This window comes from Oncorhynchus nerka, linkage group LG13 (assembly GCF_034236695.1).
Source record: "Oncorhynchus nerka isolate Pitt River linkage group LG13, Oner_Uvic_2.0, whole genome shotgun sequence".
Taxonomy (NCBI): Eukaryota; Metazoa; Chordata; class Actinopteri; order Salmoniformes; family Salmonidae; genus Oncorhynchus; species Oncorhynchus nerka.
The window spans coordinates 39,968,936-39,984,704 of NC_088408.1; the positions used below are offsets into that span (position 1 = coordinate 39,968,936).

General features: G+C 42.7%; 1 long non-coding RNA gene across 1 annotated transcript; it reads left to right on the forward strand.

Moving 5' to 3' along the window:
* The first annotated feature begins 9,796 nt into the window (after positions 1-9,796).
* On the forward strand, positions 9,797-15,697 carry LOC115139536 (uncharacterized). The gene is made up of 5 exons (XR_003865120.2): positions 9,797-10,134; positions 14,315-14,351; positions 14,463-14,603; positions 14,690-14,795; positions 14,894-15,697. It is a non-coding gene; the product is annotated as an uncharacterized LOC115139536 (long non-coding RNA).
* Positions 15,698-15,769: the final 72 nt, after the last annotated feature.

The following is a 15,769-nucleotide window of genomic DNA, read 5'->3' on the forward strand; positions in this document are numbered from 1 at the left end:
CTTTGCAAACTATCTTGCAAAGTTCATGCCACACCTATCAGCAGTCTGTGAGCCTCTGCGCCGGTTGCTGGACAAAGATACACCATGGCACTGGCTACCCAAGCACGAGGCCGCAGTGCAGAAGATGAAATCTCTGGCTTCATCCATGCCAGTGTTGCGCTACTACGACGTCATGAAGCCTGTCACAATCCAGAGCGACTCCAGCCAAAGGGGACTTGGATGCTGCCTTATGCAGGAAGGCCAGCCCGTTGCGTTTGCCTCGAGAGCGCTCACCCCCACCGAACAAAACTATGCACAAATTGAGAAAGAGTGCCTCAGCATTGTCTTCTCCTGCCAGCGATTCCATCACTACTTATATGGGCGAGACCTGGTCATCGCTGAAACTGACCACAAACCACTCATTGCCATATTCAGTAAACCTCTCCTCAACGCGCCCAAGAGGCTTCAAAGCATGCTCCTGACTCTGCAAAACTACAGCCTGAAGGTCATTTACAAGCCAGGACCAGAGATGTACATCAGCGACACACTGAGCAGGGCAACAACACAATGTACAGGCAGAGGCACTGTCTATCAGCGGCAGGCCATCTGTTCGCTACAGCAGGAACAACAAGATGTTCAACAGATCAATCAGGCAGACTACTTAAACGTCACAGATCACCGCCTAGCCCAGATAAGGCAACACACTGACAAGGACGAACGCCTACAGTCACTGAAGTCCATGGCTCTCGCAGGTTGGCCATACCTGAAAGAGGAGACACCTTTCACAGTGAGAGAATACTGGACCTTTCGAGATGAGATCAGCGTGCAAAATGGCATCTTGTTCAGAGGTCAGAAGGTCATTATTCCCAAATCACTACGTCCAGAGATGCTTACTCGCATACACTCCAGTCACGTTGGAGGTGATGCATGCTACCGCCAGGCTCGTGAAACATTATACTGGCCAAACATGCAAGCAGAAATTAAAGACTTTGTCAGCAACTGTACCACATGCAACGAGTACGCTCATGAACAGCAAAAGGAAACCATGATGTCACACGAACTGCCCACAAGGGCCTGGCAAATCGTCAGCATGGACTTATTCAGCCACAGACAAAAGGACTATCTTCTCATCGTTGATCACTACTCTGACTTTTGGGAAATTGAACTGCTCCCTGACTTGTCTGCAGAGACGGTCATAAAGCGCTGCAAGGCGCAGTTTGCAAGGCAAGGTCAGCCTGACAAGGTAATCACGGACAATGGCCCACAATTCACTGCGCAGTTCAAGCGTTTCGCCTCAGAATGGGAGTTTGACCACGTGACCTCCTCTCCAAGACACCCAAAAGCAAATGGCAAGGCAGAATCAGCTGTCAAGATTGCAAAAACCTGTTAAGCAGGGCCTTGCGCGACAGCAACGACCCATGGAAAGCGATCTTACAGTGGAGGAACACACCCACTGAAAACATGGACAGCAGCCCAGCACAACGCCTTCTGTCCAGACGTCTGAAGACTACCATCCCCGTAGCTAACAAGCTACTTGAGCCCTGCGTCATGGTTGGCGTCACGGACAAACTGCGTCACAGAAAGCAGCTCGCTAAGTGCTTCTACGACCGGACTGCTCGGGACCTACCAGAGCTGGAGGTGGGTGAAACGATAAGGATGAAACCGCTGCCGGGAGACCACACAGGACTTTGGAGGCTGGGCACATGCCTGCAGAGAGTTGCACCACGTTCTTACCTGGTGGATGTTGGTGGCTCCCTCTATCGTCGCAATCGGGTGGATCTGCGCGTAGCAGAGCAGACAAACCAGAACACGCCATACACTCACCTAGATGAGCTGGATCACAGTCCAGGCCTAAGGGTAAGGGGTGCAGAATTGAGACATGGGCCAACCGAAGGTGAGGCTTCTACCCCACCAAGCTCTCCAGCTCGTGCCCCTAATCCTACCCCTGTCAGAGCCAATACTTACTCACAGGTGGGTCGGCTGTGCAAGCCACCGGACAGGCTTACTCTGTAAGCAAGGGACTGTTAACTTGCCCTCGGTTAATTAAAATCTATATTTGTTCTTAAATAATGAAATTGAAATTAAAAAAGGAAGATGACAACTGAAGTAAAAAAGAAATGTAATGCTTTTCTATTGTTATGACCTGACTGTTAAGAATTTAATGTTATGCCTTTATGTTTGCACTTTCTATTGAAAAGGATGATGTTACGGAGTCTAGTTGATAGGTAATCGACTAGCCGGACTGTTCCCCGGACTCCAGTTGTAGCCATTCGTACAATGCACAAACAAGGCTATTGAACCTAACATTGGTGTCTGTCGTTATTCCTTTATCTAACATATCATACTGAAACAGTAAGTACTGTCTTAAAAACAGAGGCACAAACTCTGCCGTTTTTTGAACTGATGTGTGGTGTTACAGGGGAAATATGCAATAGCTACATCCATATTTAGACTTTTAAAATTATTTATTTATAGCCATTGATTCTTGAAGAATATAACACATGCCTCATGAGCTTAGTTCAACTCTTTACCCCATCAGAACTCCAAATAGGCTTTTTTACCCCAATGTTTAGAAACAATTTAAATGATAAACAAACACTGTAAACACTCAACATGGTTAAAACTATGTTGATATCATGGATGGTCAGTCCTTGCATTCATAGGTTGTCTATGAATTTGAGAGTAGTTACATTTCTCCAGCCCCATCATCATCTTATTACCAAAACAGTGGTGGAATGACAGCTTTGTTATTGTATGAACTGCAGATTGGTTGATAGATGTGTGGCTATTTTATAGGGGTAACCTAGGATTTAAATAGCGAAAAATTGTCAGCCCTGAGACTTGGTTTGGTAAACAGTTGAGGAATGAGGACTGGAGAAATGTGACCACTCTCAAATTAATAGAGAAAGCTATTGTAGCAACTGTAACTCAAAACCTAGCGACCTCGTTAAGAAGTTCAGACATCTTGGCGTAACAGTTATAAGTTGTTGGCTTGACAGTTGCTGGACCTAGAACGACAAATCTGTCGTTCTGCCCCTGAACAGGCAGTTAACCCACTGTTCCTAGGCCGTCGTTGAAAATAAGAATTAGTTCATAACTGACTTGCCTAGTTAAATAAAGGTAAAATAAATAAAAAAGGTCAAAATGATCATTTTAACCAGGTTTTGAGGCTATACAGTGCTTTTTTTTTACAAACACTGGTGTTATACATGCATATGTTTTGAAACATTTGAGGCATGTATAAGTTATATTCTTCAAGAATCAATGGGTATGTAATAATTGGGTCTTTCTTTAACTGCCAGTGTAGATTTCCTGTGGGGGTAAAATTGTTAGAGCTGTTGATAAGTCATTAGCAGTGTTAGAATACTCATACTAACCGTACTATCTGTGACGGGAATTGAGTATATAGTATGCTTATTAGTCATATGTATGGATGTAGGTTGTGTGCCATAAGTTCGCGGATGTCGTACCAAATTCGCCACAATAAGACGTATTTTAAGGCCCATAATGCAATTCTTCCATAAATGGGCGTGGCTTCAACTAGTTTTCAGATTTCAATTTTTTTTGCGGCTGAGGTCCAACGAGTGCCTATACCAATTCATCGCTTTAACCAATTATTACAAATGTTAAGAAAAGGTTGAGCAATGTAATAAAGTAATAACTTTTCAAATAAGTTACCTTACACGCTATTTTGGCTAACAATTTCTTAGCATGTTATTACAGCATAACATACCGGTATGTTAACTAGCTACCTAACGTTAGTTGGCTACTTAAACATCAAACTTGCCAGTATATTAACTATATTCTATCTAACTAACTACCCAACGTTTATTGACTTGATTATTCCCGTCATTCTTAGCTAAATGGTATAGTTGTTGTGCGTTCTCAATGGACAATTGGGTGCTTTCAGAAATTAGCTCTGGCCAACTACTCCGATTTCAGCGCACTCGTCTGAGTACCAGAGAGCAGAATAATGAATTTACTAGCTCAACACCCGTTGAAAATGTCCAGGTGTCAATAAACGTAGGTAAAAAATGAGCAAAGAAGTGTTTTCCAGCAGTACAGTTACAGTCACCAACGCTCTGGCTAACATGAAAACTGCCTAACCTAATCTGCTATTATACTCAGTAATTTTCCATCCAAGTTGTCAGACCGCGGTGGCTTGGAAAAGAAAAGGAGAACCCCACACTCTAGGAGCTCAGATGCAATCATTTAATAACCTGATGCCAATGTTTTCACAGACAAGCTGTCTTCATCAGGGTATAATGACAAACACTGCGGGTAACTGGTTTGTGTCAAAGGACACACACCGGTGTCTGTAATCATGTCCGAGTGTGGCCTGATATCATTGGTTAATTTACAGATATAAGTAGAACGTGTAAAAACATAAATGGATAGCATACGGTCATAGATACAATTTGGCTACATAGACCTACAAACATTTACAATGAATAGCAATATTACAATAATGGCTATGTTGAGACCGACAGGAGCACGGCTCTTTAAATTAAAGATCCAGACAACCTCACGTTTTAACAATAATTTGTCGAGGTCACCCCCTCTCCTCCGGAGGGTGATGTGTTCGATGCCGATATAATTTAGGGACGAAATCAAGGGGTTTGCTTCCAAAACGTTCTAAGATAAATAACTGCCTTAGTGGTGCATGTGATAACACCTTTGATTGGGATCTGTTTCCCTGTTTGGGGGTGTTTTTGGAGGATCTATATTTGTAAGTGCCATTGCATTCAGCGCAGCCATTACACTTGTAGTTGCCATCCGGGAGAGGCGCAAATAGACATTGTGCAGGAGTATTTTGGGGTGGTATATGAGAGTTTACCAATTGATCTCTGAGATTTCTGCCCCGTGAGAATACGACCAAGGGAGGGTCTGGAAACGCATTACCGATACTGTCATCGTATCTTATGTGCCAATGTTTGTGAATGATTCCCTTCATTTGTTCACATCACTTTGAATAGAGGGTAGTAAAAATTCAAGAATGCTTGGTTTTTGCGAAACTGTGCTTGAAAGAGATAATTTATTGATTTTTGTACGCCCTCTCCTCTGTCGAAATCGTTTGCAAATTATTTTGATTCAAGAGTGAGACTCTCCTTTAGTGTTTATGTAATTAGGTCTACGTTATTGTTCGGTTAAGTTATGGGTCCTAGAGTAGGTCTATGTTATTGTTAGGTAAAGTTATGGGTCCTACAGTAGGTCTGTTATTGTTAGGTGAAGTTATGGGTCTACAGTAGGTCTATGTTATTGTTAGGATCTTCCAGTAGTTATCGATGTTACTACCAATGTGAAAACAAGACAAAATATTACTATTGTTGCTCAATTGACAATTGTCAAATAATTTAACAGGCGTCAATTGTTGTACAAATTCATGGGTACGCTCTGGGCATCACATTTTACCTCAAATAAACAGTGGATTTCTGCTGTTGTGGGACTTTAACCGTCTGACTTTGTCGTTCACACAGGAGAGAGATGTGACTATCTTGGGTCCTCTGGGGAGTCTCAACAACATCATGATGCTGAAGAGGCAGAGAAGAGTCTCTCCAGATCAGAACACCCCAAGAAACACCAGCAGAGACCCACATTGAAGAATCCTTACTGCTGCTCTGACTGTGAGAAGAACTGCAAATCTAAATCAGAACTTGAAATCCACACAGGAGAAAAACCGTAACACTGCTCTCATTGTGGAATGAGTTTCTTTAGATCATATTAATTGAAAACACACCTGCTAATTCACACAGGAGAGAAATCTTATAGCTGTACTCAATGTGGGAAGAGTTTTACTCCATCTTCCAATCTCACTAAACATCAGGAAACACACACAACAGAGAAACCTTATAGCTGTGATCAATGTGGGAAGAGTTATGTTACATCTGGCTACCTGACTGTACACCAGAGAACACACGCAGGAGATAAATGATTTAGCTGTACTCAATGTGGGAAGAGTTTTGTTTAATCTACGTGTCTGACAGTACACCAGAGAACACACACAGAATAGAAATCGTATAGCTAATCGATGTGGGAAGAGTTTTACTCAAACAGCCTGGTACAACACCAGAGAACACACACAGGAGAGAAACCTCTTTGCTGTGACCAGAGATAATCGGGTAAAAGCTCGCAGATCAAATATCAGAAAGTACATACACGAACGAGTTGTTTCATGATATCAATGAATTAATGTCACAATGCAAAATGTTATAACAATGTACTAGGAGTATTTTAATAATGTCACAATGTAGAACCCTAAACGTTTGCCCCTTTATCAATTGATTTCAACATGATATGGATATTAGCCTCAGGGGAAAATTCCAGGCTCTGAATTGAAAGTTGTTGTGTTACACTTAACACGTTGGTGACCCACTGGAATCAAAATGCAGCTAGCTGTTTACCACAAGTTGTCCTCTAACGAGTGATGTTTACATTATTCCCAGATTCCGTGTGGTTTTTGAGCTGTTACTTTTAACAGGACGTGCAACCTCATCTCCCTCCTCTCGCACAATTGATTTCAACGTGATATCGATGAGTAATGACGTAAGTGTTGCGTTCCTTTGTTTAAATGCATCACTCCAAAATGTAGCTGACTGTCTTCTGCACGTTGTCCTCTAATCAGTGAGGTAAAATACATCTCCCATTTCCATGTTTTTCTTTAGTTGTGTTAGTTTCAACAGCACGTACAACCTAATCGATATCAGTGATGAATTGCTACTTGTCAAAACAACAGCGTTTCTGGTGCTTGTGCAGTTTATAAGGAACTTGTTTAAATGAATACAAGTAATATGATTATTGTTGCAGATGTTTGTGGTTATAGCCCATTTTATGCTTGGGTTTTCAATTTATCCCAAACTGTTTCTGCGTATTGGTTATTGATTTGGACACGTTAAAACTGTGTTTTGACATCGGGCTATCCCACCTAGCAAAATGTAATTGAAAAGACGTTGAAGACTATTCCCGACGTCCAATATACGTTCGGTTGAAAGTAAAAGTTGAAAATATGTATTCTCGGGTAGTTTTTTCAGTGATTTCAGTCATTTCTTCTAGTGGTTAGAGCGTTGGGCCGTCATTGTGAGACAGAATTAGGTCTTAACTGACTTATTTACAATGACGGCCTACCAGGGAACTGCTGGTTAACTGCTTTGTTCAGGTGCAGAATGACAGATTTTTACCTTGTCAGCTTGTTAAATGAAGGTTAAAATAAATAAATACACATGGAAGCAGTATAATAAATTGCTCTATAATCAATTTCATTAACAGTCTTACATCACTCCAGTATTTTTTGACAACATTCAAGTGCTAATTGTCTTTATTCCACAACTGAAGAAGCATGACTCAAATCACCTCATATTTCAAAATATTCTGTTTGACAAAATATACATTTTTATTATTCCATGCCTCACCATTAAGTTCATTATTGCCAACACATAATAAAAGGGGTGTACATTTGATCACAATTTATTTTGACTGCACGTTTTTCCGTATTGGAGATGAGTTTTGTTTGGACTCGTTCCAAGTGGAATAGAAGCTAGTGAGTTGTAGGTAGATGAGAGTTCTAGAAGCTAGTGAGTTTAAGGAAGACGAGAGTTCTCGGATTCTATAGAAAGAAAAGGGAGAAAAGATACGATTGTATATTATTATTTAGAAGTGCGTGTTTTTATCTTGTTTTTAATTGTTGACAGCCAGTAGACACCATGTTGATATTGGTGAAAGTGAAGCATTGTAGTTGATTAGAATGTGAAATGGAAGTTGTTTTCAGTTGGTGGTAAGCAAACTTGTCCACAGAAATATAGGATATATTTGTTGTCTTAAGGGGGAAGGTAGTTACAGGCTTTGGCTTTTCCATTTAGGTTTTGAGGTTGGACTTTAGCACGTACAGCTCGGTTGCTTCCTGTCTTTAAGTTTGGTGTGGGTTTTTCTTTTGTTTTTCTTGTTTCCATTGGGTTGCATCCATGTCTGAAATGTGCTGTATAAATAAAGCTTGATTTGAACATATTGTAAGTCAAATGAACCCAATGACTAACCAATCAACAGACTCTTGGTCCATGTTAGTATGAAAAACAGTATCAATCCCACATTTCAAGCCTGCTGAAGGCGTGGTGGAGTGGTAAACACCACCCCCGGCTCTACCAGGGGCTTGAGGTGGTCTCCCACAGCTCTGCTTATGTCATGTTCTGTGGCCTTGCCGTTCCATTTATTGACTGCCCCTGCAGCACAGAAACACATTTATTCATAAAACACTCAAAGTAATGGATATGGCACATCTACGGCCTCAGTTACACCTGGCACCTAAATGTGACTTTGTCATCCGACCACTCCAAGCTGCATTAGTTTCAGATCTACCAGGATGGGCCTTTGACATAGTCTGGATGCAGTCAGGCCACCAAATATGCATCAGCAGTGTAAAGAGATGGGGTGAATGGGTGGGGAAAAGTACATTATACACAAATTACCTTCATAATATCAAAGAACAAATGTATGTGCCTGAGAGGAAATTAACTTTCATAAAGCCAAAAGGGGTGAGAAATTACACCAATATCAGTGGATAATTTGTACTAATGTAAATAAACAGATGATGGAACATTCTCCCTTTTGCTTACATTATGTGATGAACACAAATATTTACCATCTAAACCATGTGTGACCTCTCACCTCTCTGGCTGTAGAAGTGTTCTTCCTAACCAGTCCCTCAACAGCTCTCTGACTGAGCTCCACCCTCACTGGGTCATCAGAGGAGAGGAAGGCTGAGGAGGGATGGAAGGATGAATGGATCAGTCAGTCAATAATGTGTAGAGCTGCTGTTTACACTGTCTGACAAATTAATCACTATTTTAGTAGTTCATTAAAGTAATTTAGGCTTTATGACTGCTGAATACCAACTATCCATCACTTAGATAATGTATTTTCAGGTAGAGATACATCTTTGGGACATCACTAGCCCATTGAAGTTGACATTTAAAAGGGTTAAGGTAGGGTTTAGGATAGGGATGTCCCAAGGATCCCAGATAGCGTGCATTCTTCCGTCTCTCTTACATAGCAGGTGTAAAAGAAACACAGACAAGGCAATGAAATATAGTCATTGTACTGAATTACATTTATGCACTAGAGCATTGGCCTGCTGGAAGTGTAGAGCATTGGCCTGTTGGAAACTACCTCCCTACTGCATCACACAGCTCAGTCTGGTCTGATTTATCTCTAGAGAAACTACAACTCCCTACTACATCACACAGTTCCGTCTGGTTCTTATTTATCTCTGTCCAATGTTGTGAGGGAAACATCTATGTTAACCTCTTTAAGTTTATGACTTCTAATGTGTTGAAGGATCTCTTTTAAGGTTGAGAAGTTTGTGTGGGTGTGTAACCACACACCCTCTGGGCAGACAGGCCAAAGGCGCTTGCTTGGCCCAATTCAGGGAGTCATTGATCGACTTCAGAGGAACTGTGTCTAGGGTGATTTCCTGTTGTTTTGACACCTCACTAGATGACTAGAATAACTAGCTGTTGCTACAGAATGAGACGACCAATTCACAGTTAGTTTGTGTCTCGTTCTCCACACAAGTACACATTCCAAGATCACGTGTTTTCTATATGCACAAGATAGTTTGACGATATAAGGCTTCTGAACTCCTTGTGTCATCGAGCTCTCGGGCATTCCACCTCAGAGTGTAGGGCTGACCAGCTACATTATTGCAATTATTATCAAATAAAGGTTGATTGTTTGAAGAAATGACAAAGTCTCTCCTGATTGGTTAGAATTTCCACCACAATGTGCAGTAACAATGTTAGACCAGACTCATAGTACAGAATGAATGACTGACTGCCCAGTTCAACGTTAGTTCACGGTCTCACCTCATACGGTATTGGAGCAGCAGCAGCTGACTTGATCGTTGATGCTAATCAGCATATTTGAATCTGAGAGTAACTAGAGCCGACTACACTCTAAAAATGAAGGGTTCAACTGGAGTTGTTCTCAGATCCCCTAAGAACCATAGGGTTCTTGTCAATGAAAAACAACCCCAAAAGGTTCTTCAAATGACTTGTTAGAAGGTGGGTTCATCGAGGAACCTCCGTTGTTGCTGGACTTCTTCCGGAAACTTCGCAATTACAACTGAAAACGCAGGTGGCAAGTTTGGATGCGACAACAATTAAAAAGGTAAGTTGGGTTGATGTTTGGCTCTGAATATGTATCGAAATAATTTATATAATAATATAACATACTAATAGTGAATTACGAAGACAATGATGGTTTTCTGTGAATAGCTTCCATAACGTTACTATAGCTAATTAACGTAAATATTAGAAAGCCGGGTTTGACCGTAGGTGTTGTATGAGCTACAGTACCGTTAGCTAGCTAACATTATGTCCTATATTATTTCCCATATATTGTATATCGTTTCCATAAAGCCAACATGACTTTACACTCATTAACGTAAGTTTCCAATCTAGAGCAGTTCTCACTTTTGTGATAATGAACTAGCTGACGTTAACTTCGTTAAGCTTGGTAAGGTTAGGTGTGTTAACTAAGTCAAATCAAATGTATTTATATAGCCCTTCGTACATCAGATGATATCTCAAAGTGCTGTACAGAAACCCAGCCTAAAACCCCAAACAACAAGCAATGCATGTTTAGAAGCACGCTGGCTAGGAAAAACTCCCTAGAAAGGCCAAAACCTAGGAAGAAACCTAGAGAGGAACCAGGCTATGTGGGGTGGCCAGATTATAACAGAATATGGCCAAGATGTTCAAATGTTCATAAATGACCAGCATGGTTGAATAATAATAAGGCAGAACAGTTGAAACTGGAGCAGTAGCACAGCCAGGTGGACTGGGGACAGCAATGAGTCATCATGTCAGGTAGTCCTGGGGCATGGTCCTAGGGCTCAGGTCCTCCGAGAGAGAGAAAGAAAGAGAGAAGGAGAGAATTAGAGAACGCACACTTAGATTCACACAGGACACCGAATAGGACAGGAGAAGTACTCCAGATATAACAAACTGACCCTAGCCCCCAGACACAAACTACTGCAGCATAAATACTGGAGGCTGAGACAGGAGGGGTCAGGAGACACTGTGGCCCCATCCGAGGACACCCCCGGACAGGGCCAAACAGGAAGGATATAACCCCACCCACTTTGCCAAAGCACAGCCCCCACACCACTAGAGGGATATCTTCAACCACCAACTTACCATCCTGAGACAAGGCTGAGTATAGCCCACAAAGATCTCCGCCATGGCACAACCCAAGGGGGGGCACCAACCCAGACAGGATGACCACATCAGTGAATAAACCCACTCAGGTGATGCACCCCTTCCAGGGACGGCATTAGAGAGCCCCAGTAAGCCAGAGACTCAGCCCCTGTAATAGGGTTAGAGGCAGATAATCCCAGTGGAAAGAGGGGAACCGGCCAGGCAGAGACAGCAAGGGCGGTTCATTGCTCCAGAGCCTTTCCGTTTACCTTCCCACTCCTGGGCCAGACTACACTCAATCATATGACCCACTGAAGAGATGAGTCTTCAGTAAAGACTTAAAGGTTGAGACCGAGTTTGCGTCTCTCACATGGGTAGGCAGACCGTTCCATAAAAATGGAGCTCTATAGGAGAAAGCCCTGCCTCCAGCTGTTTGCTTAGAAATTCTAGGGACAATTAGGAGGCCTGCGTCTTGTGACCGTAGCGTACGTGTAGGTATGTACGGCAGGACCAAATCAGAGAGATAGGTAGGAGCAAGCCCATGTAATGCTAAGGACGGTGACCTGTCCAGATGAGATGTTACAACGAACTGAATCGTCAATGGAGGTCTTCCTCTTTATATAGCCTGCTACAGCATGCAATACTATTAACTCACAAGGGGGCATTACGTTACATGTACAATACTATCCCATTTTGGAAACGTTACATGTACAATACTATCCCATTTTGGAAACGTTACATGTCCGCCCCCTTGTGGAGGGAAATTAACAGTTTATATGGTAGCTGTAGATGGGATTCAAATGCATAATGGTATTAATAGTACATTTACATTTACATTTAAGTCATTTAGCAGACGCTCTTATCCAGAGCGACTTACAAATTGGTGCGTTCACCTTAAGACATCCAGTGGAACAGCCACTTTACAATAGTGCATCTAAATCTTTTAAGGGGGGGTGAGAAGGATTACTTTATCCTATCCTAGGTATTCCTGAAAGAGGTGGGGTTTCAGGTGTCTCCGGAAGGTGGTGATTGACTCCGCTGTCCTGGCGTCGTGAGGGAGTTTGTTCCACCATTGGGGGGCCAGAGCAGCGAACAGTTTTGACTGGGCTGCGCGGGAACTGTACTTCCTCAGTGGTAGGGAGGCGTGCAGGCCAGAGGTGGATGAACGCAGTGCCCTTGTTTGGGTGTAGGGCCTGATCAGAGCCTGGAGGTACTGAGGTGCCGTTCCCCTCACAGCTCCGTAGGCAAGCACCATGGTCTTGTAGCGGATGCGAGCTTCAACTGGAAGCCAGTGGAGAGAGCGGAGGAGCGGGGTGACGTGAGAGAACTTGGGAAGGTTGAACACCAGACGGGCTGCGGCGTTCTGGATGAGTTGTAGGGGTTTAATGGCACAGGCAGGGAGCCCAGCCAACAGCGAGTTGCAGTAATCCAGACGGGAGATGACAAGTGCCTGGATTAGGACCTGCGCTGCTTCCTGTGTGAGGCAGGGTCGTACTCTGCGGATGTTGTAGAGCATGAACCTACAAGAACGGGCCACCGCCTTGATGTTAGTTGAGAACGACAGGGTGTTGTCCAGGATCACGCCAAGGTTCTTAGCGCTCTGGGAGGAGGACACAATGGAGTTGTCAACCGTGATGGCGAGATCATGGAATGGGCAGTCCTTCCCCGGGAGGAAGAGCAGCTCCGTCTTGCCGAGGTTCAGCTTGAGGTGGTGATCCGTCATCCACACTGATATGTCTGCCAGACATGCAGAGATGCGATTCGCCACCTGGTCATCAGAAGGGGAAAGGAGAAGATTAATTGTGTGTCGTCTGCATAGCAATGATAGGAGAGACCATGTGAGGTTATGACAGAGCCAAGTGACTTGGTGTATAGCGAGAATAGGAGAGGGCCTAGAACAGAGCCCTGGGGGACGCCAGTGGTGAGAGCGCGTGGTGAGGAGACAGATTCTCGCCACGCCACCTGGTAGGAGCGACCTGTCAGGTAGGACGCAATCCAAGCGTGGGCCGCGCCGGGAGATGCCCAACTCGGAGAGGGTGGAGAGGAGGATCTGATGATTCACAGTATCGAAGGCAGCCGATAGGTCTAGAAGGATGAGAGCAGAGGAGAGAGAGTTAGCTTTAGCAGTGCGGAGGGCCTCCGTGATACAGAGAAGAGCAGTCTCAGTTGAATGACTAGTCTTGAAACCTGACTGATTTGGATCAAGAAGGTCATTCTGAGAGAGATAGCGGGAGAGCTGGCCAAGGACGGCACGTTCAAGAGTTTTGGAGAGAAAAGAAAGAAGGGATACTGGTCTGTAGTTGTTGACATCGGAGGGATCGAGTGTAGGTTTTTTCAGAAGGGGTGCAACTCTCGCTCTCTTGAAGACAGAAGGGACGTAGCCAGCGGTCAGGGATGAGTTGATGAGCGAGGTGAGGTAAGGGAGAAGGTCTCCGGAAATGGTCTGGAGAAGAGAGGAGGGAATAGGGTCAAGCGGGCAGGTTGTTGGGCGGCCGGCCGTCACAAGACGCGAGATTTCATCTGGAGAGAGAGGGGAGAAAGAGGTCAGAGCACAGGGTAGGGCAGTGTGAGCAGAACCAGCGGTGTCGTTTGACTTAGCAAACGAGGATCGGATGTCGTCGACCTTCTTTTCAAAATGGTTGACGAAGTCATCTGCAGAGAGGGAGGAGGGGGAGGAGGATTCAGGAGGGAGGAGAAGGTGGCAAAGAGCTTCCTAGGGTTAGAGGCAGATGCTTGGAATTTAGAGTGGTAGAAAGTGGCTTTAGCAGCAGAGACAGAAGAGGAAAATGTAGAGAGGAGGGAGTGAAAGGATGCCAGGTCCGCAGGGATATAATAGTGTATAGACTTCCTCTTTTGTATAAATTACCTTCAGAATCCAAACACAGTATTGCCACGCAGCAAAATGTTGCGTATAATCTTTCATGTCAGCCTGATAAAATATTGAACAATTTATGTACAAAGATATCTTGAAATGTGATATTAGGCCTGTATGGCAGTACTGTATTGGCTAGTGCTTTCTCCAATATGTTCTTCTATTTTGCATTCAATTGTATGTCGATGCCATTTATCTTTCAATATTTACTTAATATATATTATTTTAATGCTTGTAATTCTTTGACACATTTTCTCTTCCTTTGAAATTCTTATAGGACAGAACATGGACACAATGCAATTGGGATCAAGAAGGTACAGATATGTTGTAGGACAGCTGCATTTGAAGTGTCAATTTAACCTACATAGCAGTCAATACAAACTGAAGTCTATTAGCATACAAATGTGTGCAAATTATCTTTTCAGATGTTCTCAGAAATGAATCAAGTCCATGGAATGGATATAGACAAAAAGAGAATTCAAGGACTAGCAGAGGTAGAGAGGTGAGGCAGGGGTGAGGAGACCATCCTGCTATTTTGACAGTCCCCGAAGGACAATACAGAAGAGGTACTTGCTCTTATTCCTTCCCTTTTTCTAATGTATTTTGTAATAAAATTAGCAAGTGTAGTAAGATCATTGCTTTACTTTACTAGGACTGGATACCACAGCAGCAATTCTGCTCTTGCCCTACCTCTTCAAGAGGACCCGAGTGGCCTTTATGTCCTTGACAATGTATCATCTGTTTCTTCATAAACATAGGTGTGCATGCTTATATAAAACTACAGCTGAACATTTGTTCTGTTATTTGTTAATTGTATATAATCTGTATTAATCTTTTCTTACTTTTGTTGACACAGATTTCACCGCTCTTCACTCCTTTACTGCACATCGGCGGAAATCCATTTCACTATGAGAGTGAAATCCCGCTGACCTTTGATGGGGAGAACATCCACAACCTTGAGGACGTCCTCATGGGACTTGAGGATCTGCTAGGGCTGTATTATTTATTTTCCCTTCAATTTCCCCAAAATGTCAGAAAAACACTTATGTTGTTTTAAGTTACTGTGTTCTGGGGATAAAAGAAGTTGGGGTGAAGTTACCAGGACCGGTCATAATGATGGCAAACTTCCTAACATAACTAAGTGGATAGGATATACACACTAAAGCTGAAAAATCTGTATTTAGCATCAAGTCTACAATATTGTTAGTTTACCTATGATTCATTTTGAATGTATGTTGTTTTTATTGTACATCATTATTTTTTTATTTGTTGTAACTGTCATGAAAAGCACTATACAAAGTAAATGTAGTATTTATTATGGTCTGACATGTCTGCAGAAATGTTGCAATTTTGTAATGTGTTTTGTAAATATTAATTCACATTTGTGGTGCTACTAAATTAACAATTAATTATTTAAATCAATATTGTTATTATTATTAAAATATTTTTTCATAATGGGGAAGGGTGGACAGGTTTTAAAAAAAAAAATTAACCCCAAAAGCTTATTCGAGGAACTTTTAGTGGTTCCCCCACAGTTTCAATTTGAAGAACCCCTAAAGGATACTCCAGTAACCTTTACTTTTTACAGTGTATATTGATAAAAGTCACCTTGTCCGAGATACATTTACATAGTTATACACAGCCCAATATGGGATGACTATTTTGGGGCGAAATAGTATATTTTTACACTATAATAAATGTTTCTGATGCCACATCGCCCGTTTTCAAAGGG